This window comes from Lathamus discolor, chromosome 2 (genome assembly GCF_037157495.1).
Source record: "Lathamus discolor isolate bLatDis1 chromosome 2, bLatDis1.hap1, whole genome shotgun sequence".
NCBI lineage: Eukaryota > Metazoa > Chordata > Aves > Psittaciformes > Psittacidae > Lathamus > Lathamus discolor.
The window spans coordinates 85,404,234-85,421,209 of NC_088885.1; the positions used below are offsets into that span (position 1 = coordinate 85,404,234).

General features: G+C 40.0%; 1 protein-coding gene across 12 annotated transcripts in view; it reads left to right on the forward strand.

Moving 5' to 3' along the window:
- Positions 1–16,976, forward strand: part of CTNND2 (catenin delta 2) — a 655,387-nt gene that overhangs the window by 224,527 nt on the left and 413,884 nt on the right. The window contains exon 1 of one of the 12 annotated variants that reach the window (XM_065667614.1): positions 4,045–4,271. The exons of 10 other annotated variants lie outside the window; for them this stretch is intronic. The gene's annotated coding sequence lies outside the window, so the exon portion shown is untranslated. Of the gene's footprint in view, positions 1–4,044; positions 4,272–16,976 lie in introns of those variants that run through there. One more of the 12 variants, XM_065667613.1, reaches the window with a different exon arrangement.

Consider the following 16,976-nt stretch of genomic DNA (forward strand, 5'->3'; position numbering starts at 1 on the left):
CTCTGTCTGCATATGCACAGATTATCAAGCAGAACAGCTAAATGTGCCCTGGAAAGGGTTTAGCAGGAAAAAAACCCCACAACCAAGTATAGAAACAACTACCAAATTAATACAGTAAATATTTGTGTGACTTTAAAATGAAATAATCTAATTTTTGCTCTGTACAGCGATTTATCCTGTGCATGCATCCAGTTGGCTCAGTAGACACAGAAGGAGAACACAAGCTAACTCTTAGCTCTGGCCTTAGAACAGCTGCCTTGAAAAGTTTATAGATTTTTCTCTTCCGAAAAAAACAGATTTGAGCGTTGATGTTTTTCATTCAGATTACAGAGAATCCACCTGGTCTTTACACTCCTGATGTCTGGAGGTGGTTTAAATGATTCTTGAACAACCAGTGTGAAAAGGATGTGTTTGTGTAGATGAAAGTGATGTTGTGGGTGTTAGCATAAAACCACTGAATTGTGGGTCAGACATAACCACCTGCGTGCCAAATAAGCAACAGCCAAATCCTGCACCTAGCCTCCTATCTCAGTACACCAACTTAAAAGACATTTTTTCTTGAGTTTTACTGGAAAGCCTAAAATGCATTACAGGATCTCCTTCTACTTCTTGTCCAAATGCTCAAAGTTTGCACAGCTTCAGCAGACAATTAAACATCAACAGAGCACTTAGGATGTGATGAATTTGAAGTGTATAGGAATTCTTGTGATTCAGAAAAAGTACATATTCTAACGACAGGAAGGGTGTATGGGTTTGGAATAAAAATAGTTTACTTCCACTTTGATCAGTCAATTTTATGAGATGGGATCACTCCATCATGAAGGTAGCAATCTGTAAAAAATGTCAAATTATTGAACAACTCTTTCATGAGTATGTGGTAATCCATTTTAATACCAATCATTGATCTTGGAAATGAGAGTGAAATCCTCTTGAATTTTATTGTTAGGTTAAATTTCTCTATTAAATGTACTGCAATATTACGTGTATGTTGTGCACTGCTGAAATGGATGTAATGAATTTATAGTACCTTATTTCTTATTTTTTTCAAGAGAGCTTTCCTGAGACAGTGATGGAATTTTAGTTCTGGCTTTCCCATCCCTGGCAGTGTTCAAGGCTAGGTTGGATGGGATTTTGGGCAACCTGGTCTAGTGGAAGGTGTCCCTGACCGTGGCAGGGGGGTTGAATCTACATCATCTTTCAACACAAACTGTTCTGTGAGTCTGTTTTTCTATGAAACAGGATGGCTGTTCACAATATTTCACTGAAAGAGAGCTCAGACTGCTGTGTAACTAATTACCCCTTGGAGATACTATTTCATGCGGAGTAGATATTTTTTCTATTAAATTGCCATGTATTTGTGACCTTTAATTTATCAGGAACAGTCTCCCTTTATTGTAGGAAACAATGGAGATCAACAGTAAGCTGTTGCATTGCTCTCCTTAAATGACACTTACAGTTTGGCAGGATTACAAGGAAGCTAGTATGTTTGCCATTCATGAGCTAAAATAAAGGGCTTTACAACTTAGTTTTCCATCCATTGCCCCCAGCAACATTTTACCTCCCTGAAATTTTGGAAATATGGTTAACTGTTGGGTTTTCCCCTTCCAAAGTACTTCCTCCAAAAGGAAGAGGGAGCTGATTGTGTCATCATTATTATTATCATCATCATAATCATGATTGCATTGGCCTCAGCTGGTGTTTAAAAGCAGTTTCTAACGCTAAATCTCTGAACCTACTTAGCTGTTTTCTGTTTCTTCCTGCTCTTCCCTTTTTGAGGGGAGTTGAGGGCAACCCTTGCACTTAACCTCTGCACCAGGGAGTGCTAGTAAACCCACGGAAGGTTGGTGGAAGTGTTCTTTTACCCCCTTCGGACCCTGAAATGCCACTCTTCTTTCCTCCATGTGTATATGGTATCGCGTCAGATCAAGCAAGACTGACCTCAGCTTCACTGTCATGTTTTGAGAGAAGACTACTGAAATGTGGGCTGAAATTTTATGCCTCACAGTCAGTAATTGTAAATGCTAATGGCAGTGGATGTTAGTATGTGGTCATTGTGGTTCAGAAAGAGGGACGGCTCTTTCTAAGTGGAAAGTAGAAAGAAGCCTTTTCTTTGAGATTGGGATTGAATGTGGAATTAAAAGAAAATGCTAAACCAGAGGCATCTAGTCCAGTCCTTCAGCCTTTTACCTAAACGTTGGCAGGAAATAATTAAGGCACTGTGAACTATGACTTATTTTTAATTAAAATGGTATAATAATCACATTTAGTTTCCTTCAAAACATGAGGAAGGAAAGGGCTCATTTTGGAGTCTAAGCTGATAGTTTATTCACATGAGTGTGAAGCTCATATTTCTGTGAAAGGGAAGGTTATTTTTCTTGACAGGATCTCTGTATACAAAATAATCAAGCAGTTGTTTTCCTCCAGTGTTCAGATCGTACAGGTGTTGGTGAACTGAAACCCACAGAGTGATAAAGGCCCTTTAGCAAGAAATCCTTGGAAGCAAGTTAAATCTTTCTGACATCAGCAGAATAATTGAATTACTTAAACATTTGCACCACACTGAAGAATTATCATAATCTTTTACAGGCATCAATTACATCTACAGGGGTCTTGCACTGGGTTGTAGGAACTTGTCATGACTAGGGCTCGAGCCTCATTTCTATCTCAGGTATTGTGATCCTTGACCCGAGACCTCTCAGGCTTCAGGGCATACAAGGAGTCTTGCTGTGTTCAGTGGGAGGAATCCCATATGTACATAAAGTTGTTGCTTGTAGTGTGTGTTGGAGCCTTGGAGTTGTCCGTGCTGGAGACCAGGCTGGGCATTTAGCCCTTCGCTTTTAACCTTCCTATTTAGTGCTGTGCATGCTTCTAAGAACACGAGTGTAAGTTTTATTTTCTAGGTGCCTGTGTATTTAGGACAAAAGTTTCGTAGCTTTTGGTTGTGCAGTCTGAAAAACAGAAATTTAAAAGAAAAATAATTTAAAAGCTCAAAATAAAACATTTTGTATTAGAAGAAACTGACAAGACAGGCTGAGAGAGTTGGGGTTGTTCAGACTGGAGAAGAGAAGGCTGCGGGGAGGTCTTTCAGTACTTAAAGGGGGCCTACAAGAAATCTGGAGAGGGGCTTTTTGCAAGGGCACGTAGTGACAGGCCAAGGGGAATGGCTTTAAACTGACAGAGGGGAGATTTAGATTAGATATTAGGAAAAAAAAAAATCTTTCCCTGTGAGGGTGGTGAGGCGCAGGCACAGGTTGCCCAGAGAAGCTGTGGATGCCCCATCCCTGGCAGTGTTAGAGGCCAGGATGGATGGGGCTTGGAGCAACCTGGTCTAGTGGAAGGTGACTACTGCCTACAGCAAGGGGACTGGAACTGGATGATCTTTAAGGTCCCTTTCAACCCAAGCCATTCCGTGGTTCCGTGATAAGCTGAAGAATGTGGGCATTTCAGCTAATTCAGAGTGAAGTTATGCTGTCGTTCTGTAGTAGCATATCGAGTTCCACCCTCAATTAGAAAGCCTAGATGGCTGCACTCTGGGGACAAAGCGAAACACAGCCATGCTGCAGGTTTAGGGCAGGGCCGCGGGCAGCCCCGCTCGGCTCGGGGCTGCGGCTGCCCTGTCGCCGCTGCTGGTGCTCCAGCTCCGAGGCGGGTGCGCGGCCCGGTGCCGGCGGGGGATGCGGAGATGCTACGGGGTGGATCGATCGATCGATCGCTGCGGGTTTTGTTTCAGGGGGCAAGCTCGCAGGCAGCGCCAGGCCGTGGGGGGGCCGGCGGGTGGGCGGGGCCTGCGGCGGCGAGGTGTTTCCTCAGCGAGGGCGATGGGGGCTCGGCCCGCGGTTGCCATGGAGACCTTTGTGCCCGGCGGAGCGCGCCTCTCGCCGCCCGGCCTGCTCCTCTCACACCCCCCCCGCCGCCCCGCTGGGCCGGCGGCAGCTGCCCGCGGCCGGGCCTCGCCCCCTGCCCGCCTGCCAGCCCCGGGGCGGCCTGGAGGCGCGCGGAGGCGGGGAAAGGGCTGGCTTTTGTTGCGGGGCTGCCGCCGCCGCCGCCGTCCTTCCGCGGTTTCGGAATGGCCGGCAGCGCCCGCCGGCTCCTGTTTTCACCAAGTTTCGTCTTGTAAGTGGTAAAAAGAGGAAAACAAACACAACCCTCAATGGCTAGTCCGGCTTGAGCTGCTGCTCCGGAGAGGAGGGAAACTCAGCTCGGCTTTGAGGAGACTTCCCAGAGCGGTGCTGAAGTGATCAAGGAGGTTAGTTTACAAGTGGGCGACAAAGGTAAAAGAGTTAAAGAGGGATCGCTTGTTTGGGGCTGTCTCGAAATTTGTTTGTTGGAAATGAAGCGGAGGCTTTCGTGGAAAGGTCTATAAGTGTTTTTAAACGTCATTTCTGAATGGATTAGAAATGGTTTTGGACCTCAGAGCTCTTTAAAGCAAGAGATTCCGTGGAAGGGTCTCTACGTGGTTTTGAACGTCTCTTCTGAGTGCCTTAGAAATGGTTTTGGACCTCAAAACGCTTTAAATTGTGTTATCCAAAAACATATAGGTACACCATTGCTGGATTTTAAAGTCCACGTGGAGTGGAATCGAACTTGTGGCTGGTGGGTCTTGGTCGGGTTTTTATCTTTGCTTACAAACAGAATTCTGGGCCAACCCCAGTAAAAAAACCAAACCAAACCAAAACAAAACAAACAACAACAACAAAAAAAAAAAACAACCAAAAGCCAACAAACAAAAACAAACCAAAAAAAAAAGGAGAGAAACCGGGACTTTAAAGTCCATTGAAGGCAGGAAAGTAAAATGTCAAAGTAAATGTTACTCTTCAGTAAAGTGTCTTGTTTCCCTCAAAATGCTTCACGTCCTTGTTTAGCAACACTGTATTTGACTGGTTATTTCTTGTTTCAGCTTGCCTAAAGCAAAGATCTCAGAAAATCACTAATTCCACTGAGATAAAATAATTTCACAGGCTAATCTTGTGCAGAAATGTATTTTCTGAGGTCACAGACCTGTAGCTTTGTACTTTTACCCTAAAAAATGTTCTCAATAAATGTACTCAATGTGTGGTGATATCTTTATTTCAGATTATGGCTTTAAATTGGTGAGAATGGGATTTGCATCTCTCATAATTATGCGTAACCTTTAAATCTTTACTAAGCTTTTCGGGTAGATTTTTTTTTGTATGTGTGTGTGTTTGTAGATGGGTCAGCTAATTTGAAATTCCTTAGAGAAGATTAGTGAAAATGATGCACAGTTGTGACCTCCAAGTTTCATCTGGTGCTGCTCAAGTCCCAGGAAAATGTGACTGACTGTTCAAGGGATTAAATAAATCAATGTGAAAGTCAGTTATGTGAAAAAGCCCCGACAGCCTTTCCTGACACAGCTCTGTATACTTGTTAAGGTAACAGTTTGCTTACCAGTTTGATCTTTTGGCTGAATTCAAGTGAAATATCTAAAATGTAAGAACAGCCAATCCTCTCTCCTGCAGGGCCTAGTAATTCCTACCAAATGAGAAAAAAAATAGGAGGGGGGGATTTAGAGCAGATTGGTTTACATATTATTCTTGATTTAAGACACTGCAGGAATATGTTACTGTGGCAGTTGCATTTGTGAGATTACATGGGTAAGCATGTACCCTCCCAAAGTCCTATACTAATGTTATTTCACAAAAAGTTTAGTAAAACTAATTTGGTGTTTGATGAGCGCTCAGCAGTTTAACTGCTTTGTGTGACTGATCCAGGCTTGTTCCTAGTTGATCCAACTAGTCCTTTTAACTAGTTTTTGTGCCACTAATTTTAATAAGGTTGCTTACCTTGTTATATGGTACTCTTGAGTTGACTGGGGTGCCGTAAAGCATGCTTTTTACTGTGGATTCTTTTAGTAGGTTTTTAGTTGCATACAGTTGAATTTTAGTGGCTTTTGAAGTCATGTCCGGAAGCCCATTGCCTTCCTCTTCTCCCCTCCCAAGATGCACTGTGTAAAGACCTGTTAGTCTTGGCTGTGGAATGAACATTCAAGTGTTTCAGGAACAGTTGTGAAAGGACATGTGGAGCCTGTGGTGACAGAGTACCTGGAGTTGCTTTAGCAGTCAATTCCATCTCCTTTTTTATAGTCCTCTGAGTCAGGTGTAGAAATAAAAATTCAGTGGAGTCCCTAATAGAGTGTGCTCTTGGTGGAACCTCCTGCATTTGATAAATATTTCAAGAAGCTGAAAGTTAGTGATATATTTTAAATGCACTGCTAAGCTGAGATGCTTCATGGTCCTTTGCATACATATTTGCATTATTCATTTGTTCTGTGCAGGTAGATAGTGGGTCAAATCTGTCTTTGGCATTCCTCTGCTGATTTCTGAGTGAACTAATTCAGCCGTATGTGTGCATCTTGCTTTTTGGAAGTTCAAAGCAAAGTTGGATTTACTTCACTGGTTTTATTATACTGTAGTAGTTGTTTATGTAATCACTAATGATGTTCAGTAGCTTAGGAATTTTTTCCTTAAAATAATTGTGAGCAGAAGGTGTAATTTATTTTTATTTCTCCTTTTTCTGGGGAAAAGAAAAAACAAAACAACCAAACACCCCCCCCAAAACAAAACAACCCAACCAATCAACCAACCCCCCCCCCCAAAAAATACTACAAAAAAAAAAAAAAAACAAAAAACCCAAACCACTCAACAACAAAACTCCAAAAAACCCCCAAAACAACAAACCCACCCCCCCAAAAAAAAAAAAAACCAAACAAAACAACACAGCCCTGTTTAGTCTTCAGTTCTAGTTGCTGAATCCTGAAGTGACTGACAGAGATACGATACTGCAGCTTTCTGTCATTGGTAAAAGATTTATCCTAGTAACCTGCTAAAGTGAAAGTTTTGAAACACTTTTTTGTATCGTGATACTTAAATAGAAACTCACCATGTTTTAAGCAGCCCTCCAAACAATGGGTCCGTGATACTAGTGTGTTACATTTGTGTGTGTGTGCATGTATACAAATATGTATGTATAGAAACTGTACCTATAACTGTACTTTAAATATATTAGGGACTTGCTTTAACCCCTGAGGAGAGGTAAAGGAAATAAAAGATGTTAAGCCCTGATCTAAAAACATGCACGAGATTTAAAATGTTGGTCAGGCCATTCAGATAGCAGAGTATATAATACATTTGATGGAAACTACTATCCCTACATTTAAATCTGATGTATGAAAGTGGCTATTGGGTTTTTTATTATTATTTTTTTTTAAATATATTATTGTTTTAGTAGAAATATATGGGAAATAATGGGGATCATTTTAATGAGACATTTAAAATATTTCTCTTTGCGATTCAGAGACGTCCTTTCAGAAGACTCTTAGAATGGGCTTCATGCTGTTACAGATAGTTTCTGCCAGAACTCAAGACTTGCGTATGACATTCTCAGAATAGTCATTCCATTAATGGGTTTTTGAAAAAACTAACCTGACAATTAAAGCAGGGGCTTCATCATGCCCACCATGAACACATGCTACGCACCTCTGTATATGCAAATGCTATGAAAGTATGCAGTTTTGAAGATCTGAAAGAAAAAGTAGTTGGAAACACAGCTACACGTCAGTCAAAGTAAGGCTCTGTCTGTGTCTAACGAGTTTAATGACACCATGTAAGTTACTCAGCAAAGGTCCTTGATTTTGTGGCAGTGTGGTGGAGCAAATCAGAACTTGGGAGTCAATAGGAAAACACCTACACAATTAGTATGTTACCCAGGAATTACCACAGTTGTGTGCAATTTGTATTTAGACCAGTTCTAAAAAGTTTTATTTTCAGTGAACTGAAAACATGTTGAAGCCAAACAGCTTTCAAAGATTTAGAATTTGTCAGAGAAGCTAAGAGTTGGGACACCTCTCCCTTCAGTGCTAGGAAGGGCTGTAAAAGTCTATTGAGACTGCAATAAGCATTCATTGATAGTTTCTGCTAAAACTATAGACAAAGTATTTATTTATTTGAACTGCTGACTTGTAACATGAAATCATTTGGTGATCAGCAGGCACCCAGACAGATGTCATGTCCTTGTTTTGTTGTTTTGCCTTTTTTTTCCTAGTTGTGCCCTCAGTTTTCCTGGTAGTAATGAATACTGGTAATTTTTGTTCAAAGGAAAACTTGCATTCTTCTATAAAGTATTATCACTGAGCATGTGTGCATCATGTGTTACTATAGTTTGATTGTGTAATAAATTAATACTGCTTATTACCATTCTCTTAGGGTTTTACAAGAGTTGTATATGGAAATTACATTTGGAGTGTAGCAAATAGTTCATTTGGAAACAGAGGGCAGATGTCTTTGCTTTCTAGTACATACAAGCTCTCATTCTAGCATATGCAGGCGACTATTTCAGATGAAACATATACCCTTTCCTTATTAGACTTGCAGGAATAGTGGCTAGAAGATGATGTTGGCTGCTGTGATGAGAAAAAGTAGATTGCTTGTCCAGCCTGCAGGATGGCACAGCAGACTATATAGAAAGTTACAGCATTTTCATTGCAGTCTTAATTGAGCAGTTGCTTATTTCTGTTTATAAAACTGTTACACAGTTGGAATGGGTGATAAATCTAAAGTTTAATATGTTTAAAATAGCTTCTGCCACTTTTCACACTTTTTTTTTTTTTTTTTTTTTTTTTTTAGTGAATTTCTTGGTAACCTTATTTCAACAGTAACAGGCAGTTCTATTTTCTCACCTGAGCTGACTTGGTCCAGTACTGAGTTGGCTTTTCTGTGTTTCCAACTCTTTCAACTTTTCTTAAGTGCCAGAGATTGTGAATGTGCAAAAGGGACATGCCGAAACCTGATACAGATTCTCTTGAATAGAGGATTAAGATTAATCCGTTATTGATTATGTCAGAGGGGTGCTGTTGACTAAAATGTAGATAACAACATAAAAGTGAACTACACTTGTAGGGTTTTTTTGCTGTTATTTTAATAGCTTATCTTCAGAAGGGTCAATATTTTATTCCTGGGCCCAGTCTAGCATGAACCTTCTAATGCTTTTATCTTTTAGACTGCTGCAGCTGTTCTCACAAGCTGGACTTTAAGCAGTAGAAAAGTCAGTCTGTTGCTAGCAAGTTGTAACTTGGAAAACTTCAAAAGTTCTTCTCCTGCAAGAGATGGTTAATTGTCAATACGTAAAGACAAACAATTAAAATGGAAAGATCTGCTAGCAGAGATTTTAAGGAAAAAACCCCCAGTAAGCACTTTGGCGTTTTTTTTTCTCTCCCCCCCCCCCCCCCCCTTTTTATTTTCTTTCCCCCTTTTCCTCAAGGTTCCAGTGTTACACATCTACCCTGCCCTGATTTCAGATTAGATTTCTTTTGGCTCCAGAGCTGTCTCTCCCAGCTGGCTTTGGATGTGCTAAAAATTTGACGTCTGAATTTCAGAATGAGAGTCAAGCACAGAAATGTCAGCTTTCCGTGAGGAGCAAGTTTTCCCATCTTGGAATTCAGCTTGGGCTGCATTGTTTCTCTCCAGTTCACTCCGCACAGTGACTTGGGTATTTTTCATTGTCTGTCTTTCTCAAAGCCATTATCTGTACACAGTCCTATACCCCAAGGCTATGGTCTTTTAATTGCCCACCCACCATGTAACTGATACTCAGCCTGGTTTGGGTTGGAAGGGACCTTAAAGACCATCGAGTTCTACCTCCTCTCTCATGGGCAGGGGCACCTTCCGCTGGGTGAGATTGCTCCAAGCCCTGTCCAACCTGTCCTTGAGCACTGCCAAGGATGGAGCAGACGCAACTTCTCTGGACAACTTGTGCCAGCGTCTCACCACTTGAGTCCAAGCTGCTGTTAACCCAGTGCCTTTCATTAGCCTGGGAGAACTGAGGAGTGGCACTCATATGAAATTCAGTGCCGCAAGGGAGGGAACTTTGTGGCTGCTGAGTGAGAGGAAATGTTTTTAGTGATTTGTCTCTAGTATTTTCTGTTTATTTTTTCCTAATCAAATCAATAATATGCAGTAAAAGCCAGAACAAGTTCTCACATGTTTTAAAATTGAGGTATCAGGATCTACTGAGATTAGTGGAACCTGACTGACTTAGAGGAGGTAGGTCTGTGTTGGATTGTTTTGTGATACCCTTCTAGTTGTGGAGGAGGCTTACCTGAGCTTCCAGAACCCACAGGTCTTGTTGTGTTTTTGCTGAAACTAAGTAACATGACTGCTTTAAGTAACTCCAGACATAGTAAGTTAAACCACATATGAGCATATCCTATGGAGGAGGCGAAAGATCAACAGCTTTAGCTACATAAATTGTGTTTGAAATCACATTTGCTCAGAATGATGTGATTAAAAGAGGAAAAAAATGTATATGAACTGTGAAAGCCCTTGGGCTTTCATAAATAATTTTACAGCATCCTGATCATATTTGTTCCCCTCTATATAGTCACAAGGTCAGATGTTGCACTGGAAAGGCATGTGCTTGACACTGATAAAGCGTCAAACACTGAAATATTTTTGGTTTAATTTTTACCACGCACAGATGCCTAAAAAGTCATTGCCAGTAAATGGTGTGCTAGAATTAGATGAATAGCTCACTTTCCCCAAACTACTAATCGAATAAACATATGTGAAAGAATATAGAGCAGTTTTATTTCAACATAATTGTTCTCATGCAAGATTAATTCTACATATGAATGTTGAGTAACCCCTGCATTAATCATGTTGCCTTCATCATCCTTTTTTCTTCCTCCTTAAGTTTACTTTAAGCCTATACGCTCTGGTGCAGCAATGCTGTGTAATTTTCATCAGAAATCACAGAATTGTAGAATGGTTCGGATTGGAAAGGATCTTGGGATCATCTAGTTCCAACCCCCCTGCCATGGGCAGGGGTACCTCAAACCATGTTGCCATGTTGCCAAATAATATTGCCAAATAAAATAATAGACCTTCCGTAAAAGAGACTGCATATTCACTACCAAAACATGAAATGTAGTGTAACTGTAGTTATGGAGCTGGGGAGTTTTCTTCAGCACTGTCATAATGGAATGTATAGATTTCTCATTCATTTTTGTCATAGGACTCAGGGTTTAGTTATATCTCATGTACATTTTTAGAGATCAGGATATACCTACTGCAGATAGCTGTATTCATGGATGTGCTGGCAATCCATGGGTTTTGTGGTTTTTCTAAGACCATTGCTCTAATTTTGTTTCAGAGATGAAATTACTACTTTCAGTTATAATATTGCTATTGCTCTGTTTACCCTATGTACTTTATTTCGAATAAGTATTTACCACCAGAAACGTTTACTTTTCTTTAACATACCTGTAAGTGGGCTTTTCAAGTGCCATTGTCCCTCTTAAATAAGCTCCTGCAGTTGCTTAAAAGCCCATATATGCATGCATTAGCCACATCAAAATCAGCTCTGCATTAGTAGTAACTTTATGTAGAATGTACATCTGTATACTGTCCCAGTGAACAAGTTGCCTCTCTTTGAAGGATGACATTCCACATGACGGTATTCTTGGCAAACTTTGTTTTCACAGTACCGTTTACTTTGACAATCTCTGATATTTTCACTGCATTTCATAGTAATTTAAAGTATGTCTTTAAGTGAGTATTATCATAATGAACCTTTGTAGCACATCATAAATAAGTTTCTAATACTGTAGGAACTGCCTGGCATATATTGTAAAAAAAACCTTCTGGTATGCTGAGGACTTGCTGTAGATCAAACATGCATTTGTTTGTTCTGAGCAGCCAAACTGTCCCTTTCAGTTGACCGAGTAGACCAGAACTTCATTTGCTTTATAGCTGTAGCTCCATGCTGGAGACCTAAAGCTAAGTCACAGCTTTAGGGAGGGAGGGAAGGAGGAAAACAACATACAAATTCTTAAAAGTTGCTGGGGGTCTAAATTTTTCATTTACACATTTAGCTCAGGTAATCGGACCTTCCAACCAAAGAAAAAAGCTGCTCTTTTTTTAACAGAGCAGTAAAAATAGATAGTCTCAAGCAAAGATGAAATCAGGAAGGGTTACAGATCCATCATGTGTTGAATGAGACCCAAAGTACAATTCAGGGTCCTTGTATGCATCTCAATACTAGGTTCCACTGAAATGGACTGGGGGAAAGTTCATCTTTTTTTCCTCCAGACTCTGGTAATACACTATTTGAAGGATTACCTGAGAATATTCCTTGAAAGTTACAGGATTTCATTTCATGGATAGACTCTTGTGATAACACCTTCCTGAAACTTTGTATCTTTAGGCTGTATTCTTTAGCCTTCCATGGCAGGATTTGTTTAGAATGGCAGTTTATTCATGTGCCAGTGCCGACTTGCGTACAGACACAATAGCATTGCTCCAGAGCACATGCATTATGTGTGTGAATTTCCCTCTTTGCAGAGAAATGTCACCTGTACAAATATTCTGGAAACACCAGTAGTCTACCAAGTATATGAATTGGTATTTATACCCTTGCCATCTGGAAAGCCTTGTGAATGTGCTTCATGATGTTTGAGGAAAACAAGGGGAGTAACTTGGGCTCCTTTGTCATCCATTTTCCTTCAGGTACATGCATTAAGACACAAGAGGTAGTGTTTCATAGGGTGAGATGCTTAAATAGCAGCAAAATTCTGCATACTTTGTGCTGTATGTATGTAAGTTTAAGTTACAAAGCAACAACACAGCAGTGGTCAGCTTACAGTGCCACTCAAGGTCGTTTTTGTTGCTACCTGGATGTTCAGGTACCAGGCTAGTAAGTTACTTTGTACAGTGCTGCAGCATGTGACCTAAAAAATGTTGACATCCCTGATGTAAGTTTGCACTTACTCACTTTTCTAGAAAGTACAAATCCAGAAGCAACTTGACAAGTTCAGTTGGTCTGCCTACCTGCCAGCACTTCCGGGAGCCAGGTGAGGTTACCTTGCAGGCTAGATCTAGTCCTTGGAGTGCTGGACATAAATGGACTGATTTGTTTCTAAACAGAAATGCACACACAAATAGTATTTGCATTCATCTGAGTGAGGCTTTTTTTTTTGTATGTATGTGCATGTAGATTAAAGTGGGTTTTGTGTACTTCTGATTTGCAAACATTTTTCGAGCAAAATCTGACTTTTTTTTTTTTTAATTTCAGATATCATTAAATCCCGCTATTACTTAGTGGGCTGCTGCCAGTCGGTGTTTTGAATGTAGAAAGTCTCCTATGGCATTATTTGACTGTCAGTATGCCTTTACCCTGTTTCTTTTTGTAATGTTTTCAGAAATCATACAATGACAGAATCAACTAGGTTGGAAAAGACCTTAAGGATCATCAAGTCCAGCCTTTACCTGAGTTCTGCCAAGACCACCACTAAGCCATGTCACTGGGGGCCCCATCTACATGGTTTTTGAGCACTTCCAGGGACAGTTATCCCACCACTTCCTTGGGCAGCCTGTTCCAATGCCTGATCCCTCTCTCGCTGAAGTAATTTTCCCTAATATCTAATTTAAACCTCCCCCGGCACAGCTTGAAGCCATTATCTCTTGTCCTATCACTTGTTACTTGGGAGAAGAGACCAACCCACCTCACTACAACCTCACGGGGCTACTGCATGGCTCTACAGTGATCTTAACTCTTCCCTATTCTTACTTTTAGTTGCTTGGCATCAACATTATACTGCCTCAGAATGGAAATGAGCTTGGATAAATGTAAAGGCAACATGTCCAGACACTGGTTTCTGGAAAATAGCTTCCTTCTGTTAATAAGTCATACAATATGGATGGCTGTGGCATGGCTACCAAATAAAGCAAACAAAAAAAAACCTGCGTGGTTGTGACCTCCAGATAGACTCTGAGTATCTCACTGGACAAACTCTAAAAGGCTTTATGGTTAAACGTGTTATCCTGCCAGGGCATTCTGGCCCTACATTTACATTTCTGTGACAGGAAAAAGGCTGAATCTAAGCTGTAATTAATACTGGCTCTTGAAAACCAGAAATGCTGTCCACAGGGGCACTGCAGTTCCTATTTGGACACAGTCGCGTTCTCCAAAATCTTACACAACCTGCTTGTGCAAATTTCCATCTTCTCTTCCTTTAAACTTTTATTTTAAATGTTCACAGAATGCTTTAGAAGAATAATTAGCCATTTGTTTAACTAGGTAGAGAAATCAGATGCAGATTTGAGACAGTCAGCATAGGGACTTCGAATTTTCTGATTGAATTTCTGAATGACAGAGGAGGTTTGTTTAAAAACAATAAACCCGCATGATATTCCATCTAAAAATTAGTGTATCATCTTGGAAGAGAATTTTGAAAAATGAAATCCATACCTTGTGAAGGGATTTAAAGTGTTGCTGGGGGTGGGAGCCCAGTCATTATTGCTTCATTACACCTTTCTGTCATGACATAGTTTTTATATATATATATATAAAATGGAATTACTGTTTGTTAGTTTTTTGTCATTCCCCTCATGCTGCCCTCCAGTGAAGTTTCGAAGCACACATCAGTGAAGCACAGTGTAGTTGTAGAAAACAGCGTGTGTGTATATATGTCTATTTTTTTTTTTTTTTTTAAATTAGGTTGAAAACTCATTTTTAAAAGTCAGTTTGTCCCTGTTTACGAAAACATCTGCAGGATTCACAAACAGCTTGTTGGCTGAGCTCGACAGCAGGAGAAGCTCTAGTCGATCAGTTCTGTACTCTTCAGCAGGTGTAATACCAGTTGATGGAAATTGCAATACATGGTTTCAGGGGACATGCGGATAATGTGTCCAGATGATAACAGACATCAACAAAGTGTAGAAAAAAATGTGGGCAGATGTTTGGCTTATTCTGTCTACATGGTTACATGTACTTAAATTCACTCTAATGGAGTTTATCTACTGTCACATTGTGGTTTGCTTTGTTACAGAGAAGGATTTTATGGTAGGCTGCTAATCTTACAGAGCAGTTCACCTGTTGCAGCAGCCATATTTTGCAGTGTCTCAGCTGCATGTTTTTGATTTATTTTTTCCTTAAATCTTTATTTCCAAACATATTTGAGTGTTAGGTTTGTCGACATGGGATGAATTGCTTTGTGGTTTTGACAGGTTATTCTTGCAGTGAGACCGGATACTTCAGACATTCACAGACAGAAAGAAGATAAATTACACACTTTTTCAAACCTCACCTTAAAAAAAGTGCCTCCAGGTTTATCTGACTGAATGACTTTTACTTTTGGTTATCTGCTGTGTGTGCCAGGAGTACAGTCAATTCTGACATTACTGAAATAGAACTTTGACTTAACTTCATCAACAATATTAAAATACATCAACTAAAAATGTTTAGCCAGACTGAGAAATTATAAGTCATTGTTCTGTAGGTCCATTCATGTATAAATAAAAGCAGTGGTGAATCCAGCTATCCTTTAATCAGAAGGTCCTGCTGTCAGTATGCAGATGTAGGCAGAGCACCCCATTTGTCTGTTATCTGCTCCAGTCTCTTCTCTCTTCATTCCCACTGCTATAACTCTTTAAAATTCTAACTCATCGTAGCTTGCAAATTTAGATTCAGTGCTTTGTAAGATTAATTCAAAAATGTATCAAACTGTAATTTTGAAGCTGATGCGAGCATTTAAAAAAAGGGGGTTTATCTGTTATTCATTTAATGCAGCATGAAATTAACATCTGAATCAAATGGCAGAATTTTAGTAAATAAGATCCAGCATTTATTATGAGGCCTCATTATTCCATATACATAGTAATATTTTTCATAGTGCAATTTTTTCTCCTTCCTAAGCCTCTTGAAACATTTCCCCCTGTTTTTCAACAAGGCATTGTGTGTTGATGTTTGTAATTAGATCATTTGCATAGAGTGGTTGTCATTAAGAAGTCAGCATTTTCAGCAGTTACAATGTTATGGTATCTGAGTGATCCAAAGATTTTTCTTTTGTAAGTATTTTAAATTATAATTTAGATCACGTAGTTCTTGTCATGCTAACCATTATTTTCAGTGTTATTTCTCATATGACTGCTTCTCCGGCTCAAGTTTGTTTTACTGTAAGTAATTTTGTAGCCTCCATTGTAGTGGGGTTCTAACTGTAGAGTGTTTTGTTTATGTAAAACATAGTTGCATGTTATTTGCCTGAAGTCCAGTATCCACAGCCGTGTGTACTCAGTTGCTACAGAGAGTCCTGTCACCCTCTCTTCACAAGAAATAGATGGATGAATGTGGTACCAAACATGACGAAAGTAGTGCTGTGGATAAAACTGCCTGTAAGCTCACTAGGAGGTACAAAGCCAGTTTCACTGGAGTGGAGATGTGCTCTGTAAATTCAGAAAAGGAAATTAAAATAAAAATAAAAAAAAAAACAACAAACCAAACAATTGATATGCTCTTGAACACTGCTCTGGGAGGTTCTGCTCCCCTCTGTTCAGTCCTGACTAATCAAGATGCCAGTGCCTCATAACAGAATTAGGGTTGGTTTTCGAGGCTCCTCTTGGCTGTTGAGAGGCTATACCTTATGCTTATTGTAGGACTGAATCTGAAAGGGCTCCCTACTCCTTTCTTGTGTCGAGCAGGAACTGGAACAACAAAAGATAGAAACTGCAGTGTGGAGATGCAAAGCTGCTTAAAGGGAAGGAGCTGATTTTTAAGGGTTACATTTTCAAAACCCTTCTCTTTAAGTGGGATTACACTGTTGTGGAGGGGTTTGCTCTCAAAAAAAAAAATGTGGAAAGTGGTTAGAGACACTTTATATTCTGATGATGCTGTCAAAGACACCCCAAACATTGTTGCAAAGTCATGAATGTATTCAAGGGAGGGAATGCTGTATTTCTTTCACTCTGTCTCTCTCTTTCTGACTTTGCTCTGTAATGGACATGAGCCAGAGAAATGTCTCTCTCAGTCAATGCAGTCTCTTGTTTGAGGAAATGAAATAGAGTTACTACAGTCAGTGCATCCCATTAAATTATTTCTTTCGTTGTAATTCCAGTGTCTTTGCTTTTGGAAATGATACATACTTTGCCAGCTATGTAATATGAAAAAATAAGTCTTTACCAATTAGAAAT